This window comes from Furipterus horrens, unplaced genomic scaffold (assembly GCF_987537825.1).
Source record: "Furipterus horrens unplaced genomic scaffold, mFurHor1.1.pri manual_scaffold_2, whole genome shotgun sequence".
In the NCBI taxonomy this organism is placed as follows: Eukaryota; Metazoa; Chordata; class Mammalia; order Chiroptera; family Furipteridae; genus Furipterus; species Furipterus horrens.
This window is the reverse complement of record NW_028327172.1, coordinates 150230263-150236262: the sequence shown is the minus strand read 5'-3', so window position 1 is coordinate 150236262 and position 6000 is coordinate 150230263.

Here is a 6000-nt window from a genome sequence, read left to right as displayed (position 1 = left end):
GATGCATCTCCAGAGAATTATGCCAAGTGAAAAAGGTGTTCCCAGCAAGTTACAAGCTGTATTGTTCTATTTACGTAACACTCTTGAAATGACAGAAATATAAAAATGAAAGCCGTGAATTAAGAAGGGTATGGGAGAGGGAGAAAAGTAGGGGTCACTAAACAGGGGATCCTTGATGTGATGGAAGTGTTCCCGATATTGGCTGTTAAATATCTTGGTTGTACCTGATGTTACCATTGTGAGAAACTGGGGAGAAGTAACACAGCACCTCTCTGCATCATTTCTTAAGACTGCATGTGAATCTACAATTTTTCCAAAATAGAAAGTTTAATTAAAAAACAGGTAATGTTCCTAAATCTAGAAGACCATATTTAGGCTCAAGGACAACAAAAAGACCTGTTCAGAGTTATCACTTTAGTATCCTTTATGGCTGAGGGGGTGGTGTGGATGGGATGAACTGGTGTTATGCCAGGGGTTTAAGAGGTTAAGAAAACAGAACCCACAAAGGCAAATGAAAAGCCTGTTAAAAGATACAACATCATTAATTAAATAAATAAAACAGTGTTAAGACTAAACAGTTGATACTATGATGATTACCTCAAAATACTTCACCCACTAAGTAATAGTAAAAGCATATTATAATTTTCCTCCTCACCTTACCTACCTGGGTAATGCTTACTGCTCCCAACTTGGTCCTGTACCAATCAAGTTCTTCATACATTCTAAATTGTTTCAAAACAGTATTAATGGTGCTTCAATATTTACTTCAAATGTCTAATAATTAGATTTATACATTTCTCTATGAGAATAAGAAATTGAGCTTCATGTTCTTATTAAAATATTTGAAATATTAGAGTTTATTTTATTTCTTAATATAATAGACACTATTAAATTAAATTAAATTTTTATATTTAGAAATATTTTCTACGGAAATAAGGGAGAAGGGAAAAATCCCTTTTGAAAGTACCACTCAAAAAATCAAAGCTGTTTTGATGAGTTTTAATTGCTGCTTCGCCTCAGTTTTTACTTTATTCAAAAGCAGAATAACTTCCTGTTGCATCGCCAGTTGGTTGAAGTGATTTCATGGCGACATCGACCACATGTGCTTTAATGAAGTCTAAACAGAACAGCTCACGTTTCTGGACTAAATAAGAACTCTTAATATGCCTTCTGTTCTAAAATATGAGAAAGCAGAAATACAAAGCCCCACACACATTTTTAAAAAAAATTCTCTCCTGTGTTTATGTTCACCGATTTTTTAGAAAAAGAGAAAAAGAGACATCGATGTGAGAAGTGAAACATCATTCTTTTGCCTCCCCTATATGCCCAGATCGGGGATGGAGCCCACAGCCTAGGTATGTGCTCTGGCCAAGGATTGAACCCGCAGCCTTTGGGAGCATGGGACGACACTCCCACCAACTGAACAACCCAGCCAGGGCAGGCCTCGCACACTTTTTGAAGTTTTACATTTCTGAAGCCTTCTGTGATGTAACTGTCCCTTTTTCCTCTCCTTGCTTTTAGAACAATGACTAGGTCTTAGTCTTGACTGCAGGAGAGGATCACCTGACAAGCTTTCAAAAATACTCATGTCTGGACATAGCCTCCCCCCCCCCTTCCCCACACACAGATGAATTGATCAGTTTCCATTGTGGCCTAAACCTCAGGAGTTTTTAAATCTCACAAAAGTTTCCAATGTGCAGTCCTGGTTGAGAGTCACAAAGCATTATACATTTGATCAAATCCAGGTGCTACTTAACTTTGCACTTCTAAATCAACTCAACTCCTGCCCTGGCCAGGTAGCTCAGTTAGTTAGAGTGTCCGCCTGAAATACCAAGGTTGCAGGTTCCATCCCCAGTCAGGGAACATGCAGGAATCAACCAGTGAATGCATAGATAAGTGAAACAACAAACTGATCTTTCTCTTTCTCTCTCTCTCTCTTAAAAAAAAAAAAGAAAAAAGAAATCAACTGAACTCCAAGTCTGATGAACCTCCATTTTGCAAAATAGTAATTGGAATTCTAAATCAAACTTTGCATCAAGTTTCTAAGTTCTCTCTTTAGTAATTAGCTCAGTTTTAAATCAGTAACTTAGTTATCTTGATAGGCCCTGGCTGGTTTAGCTCAGTGGATTGAGCGTCGGCCTGCGAGCTAAGTGTCGCTGGTTCGATCTTCCAGTCAGGGCACATCAGAGAAGGAAAACTCTGACTCCAAAAAACCTCGCTGCCTTGCGGCATACCTCTTCAGGGGAAAGGCTAAGGGAGTAAACCCTGACAGAAAATCCGGAGCCGGAGTCCCTAAGGCGGTTTGACGTTGTAGTCAACACCGGCAACTCCTGCGGCGCACCTGAAGCCAAGCTGTATTGACTCCGTCTTTCCCTTGGACCCTTCAGCTGCGAAGAGAGGGGGGGTCTGCTGCATGGGCAACAGCAGACCCTCCATATCACCCTGCCCAGGCTCTGTAGCTTCAGCGTCATCGCAAGATGTCGATTCAACACGGGAGGAGACAGATACGATGTCACTCCCGAGTCGGACTGCACAGCCATTCTCGGCGGTGCAGATAGACTCTTGAGAAGCTACACCATCGTCTCTCGAGACGGACGGCTGCCGACGACAAGTTATCTTGATGTTGGTAATCATTCCAGGATGTACATCCGATCATCACATTTTGCATTTTAAATATAAACAATTATATGTATTTGTCAATTATTCCTCAATAAATTAAAAAATAAAATAAAATAACAAAATGTCCCTAATTTTATGAGTAAAAATATTAGTAAATTAGATTTTGCTGCTTGGAGGTTCATGAGCAAACATGTAGGAAATTGTAATTTGGCTGAAGCACAAATTGGAATGAGATGTGCTTCAAAGCTAGAAAGCCAACCATCTACATCTGAATTCATTTTTGCACTATTCTACTTGTTGAATCAGTTCATTGCATAACACCTTTATCTTCTAGTTAAAAGTGGCTTCCACCTGGCTGCTGTGGCTCAGTGGATTGTACATTGGCCTGCAAACCAAGTGTCGCTGGTTCGATTTCCAGACAGGGCACATGCCTAGGTTGCACACCAGGTCCTCAGTTGGGGGCGTGTGAGAGGCAACCACACATTGATGTTTCTCCCCCTCTCTTTCCCCTTTCTCTAAAAACAAATAAATAAAGTAAAAATTAAAAAATAAAATAAAATAAAAATGGCCTCCAAGTGATGAACATGTTGGTAAAAGTGAAAAGAGCAGTTAACTTTTGCTGTAAATAGATACATCAGAAACTTTCCATTTTAAACCATATCCATGTCTATGGAACTCATGTACTTACTTCCCCCTCCCCCTACAATGCACACACATATACACACACACTCACTCATGTTCTCTAACCTCTTCAAGAATCAGTCACATTTCTGTAGTACATTTGGGGAAAAGGAAAAGCAAGTGTATCTCATGTTTGTCCATGAATCATGCAACCACGTAGCTATGTCTGCACATCCTCTCTTCCCTCTCAAGTCTTTCAGCTTTTGTGTTAAGCCTCTTCAATCTGCAGCTGGTTGCTGCTGAAAACCTTGGTACTACCAGCCTTCCTTAATAAAACATGCTATAGTCATGCTGGGTAGAGGGGATCTGGGAAACCCCAAAAGTCATTTATTGCCTCATCCTTTGGTTCTTCACTCTACCCCAACTGGAGTACATGAGAAGATTTACTGAAGGTTTGCAACTAAAGACAGAATTACAATGTAGGCAAAGGAACTTGAAACAGGAGGCAAGATACGGCTGTTCTAAGGCAAAAGGACAAGAAATGAAACACGTCTCACAGTGCCTTTCTCCTGGCACATTCCGGCTTCCAGCCTATCTTCCCTGTTTCAACATCTATGGTCCTACCTGTCTCTGCAGAAAGGCCTTTCTCTAATTCTTTAGAGTGATGGGAAAAATCTTTCCCTCCTTTTGAAAGTACTCCCTCCCCTAACCAGGGCAATCCATAGCATCCAAGTTCTCTTAGTACATTTCCCAAAATGAAGTGGCAGCATGCATCCACCTAACTTACTCACATTCAACTACATAGTCCTTCTTGAAAAATAGCAAGCAATGACAATTTGATAGTGCACATGATGCTGCCTGCCTTCTTTTTAAAAAGCTTTAGAACAGAACTGAAAATGAGATGGGAGACATGAGTCTTCATTTCCCCAAGCTTCTAATTTCCCAGTGCTAAGGATAATTCTGCCATTAGATATATGCATTTTCATACAATACTGTCACCAAACATACGCCAAGGATTTCATTAGGCATTCAGTTGAAGAAACAATGCTATCCTCTATCACTGGAGGAAATGCTGATAGGGGCTTATTCAATGATGACATCTCCATCTTCACTTCCTGAAGGATTATCAAGGGTAATGTTGTTTATATGCAATTTACTCTTTGGAAGTGCTGACTTTAGACCAGGTGTCAACAAACTTTTTAGGCAAAAAGTCAGAGAGTAAATATGTTAAGCTTCGTGGGCTATGTGGTCTCTGTCAGATTATTCAAGTCTGCCGCTAAGAAAGCAGCCATAGACAATATGTAAATAAATGGGCATCGCTGTGTTTGTTCCAATAAAACTTTACTTACAAAAGCAGGCAGTGAACAAGATTTGGCCCAATGGTCCTAGTTTACCAGCTCCTGCTTTAGATAATACCTCACAATAACAGGCCAGTTACAGGCCTCCATGGAATTATCCAGGTAAGCTCCGACAGGCAGGATTGTGCAGAGCTGGTTTGGTACTTCAAGGTTCCTAGTCTTTGAGATGTTTGTATCAAAGCGAGGTCAAAGTCCTCATCCTCCTGAGGCTAGGCCTCTCTGTGAGTAACAGTGGAAACATGCTCAGACACACTCCTACAGAAATACACCCCCATTCAACCCCTCACACACATTCACAAATTCTCCTCCCAAGGACAAACAATTCTCAGAGGCAGACAATAATGTACATCCACATTAGGGGAAAGAAATAGTTTCCTGGAAGCAACAAAATCTGCACTGCTGTCCACAGTAGAGAGCACATTCTGGATTACAATGCAGAGCTGTTTCAGTACTCTTCTTCTCATTTTCTTCCTCTGGTCCACACCATGGGGCCTGCCTCTGTACGGGAAGTGAGTTCCTTCAAACCCTTGGCTAAAAGGACAACTGCCTAGGTTTTGAAATTATGTTTTCCTTTACTGGATACAAGACTGTGCTCCACTCTAATCGTCTCTGGAGGAGAAGAACTGTAGAAAATGTATTATCTTACCTTCATCTCCAGCCATGGTGAGTCTCTAGAGGTCATAGTAGCATATTCCTCCAGCAACACTTGAGAACTTGGGTATTGGTTAACCTATTAGTAGATATCTCATGGGAATACCGAGGGCTTGTCGTATTGATACTATATGGAACTAAGGAGGATCCTTATCTCTGCAACAAGTGCTTAAACTCTTCACAATAGGCTTTCTTCACGTGGCAGTTCGGGGCCTTGCATAGTCAGTCACACAGACGGACACCTTTATCCTGTTTAGACACTCTTCCTTCACCCCCAATATTTCACTTCGATGGCAATATGCAAAAAAAATATCTTTTCTCTCTCAGCCATATTCAACTTCATTACCGTTCTGACTTTCCTACTGATTTCTCTCTCCTTAACCTCCTCCGCCACCAACTCAGCTTCCCAACCGAAAATGGTCACTGGGACCTGATGGCAAAACCAAGACACTCTACAATGGCCAGAAGACCTGACAGCTCTCTGCTCACCACCACTCTTATTTTCCCTTTCTTCACACAAAGAAAAATCAAAGGAAATACCATTGCTCTTTTTCTGTTTTCAGTTCGGGTGAATTAAATTCTGCAATGCACTGCACATATGCTCAATGTATGGGTAATTTGTTTTATGACTAGACATACATTTTCTTAGAATTTGGTGCAGTATATAGAACCGCTCACTTAACCAAACTGCATGTTTGATTTAAGCAAGACTGGTTTTCAAAAACTACAAATTTATTTAGTAAATGCTTTC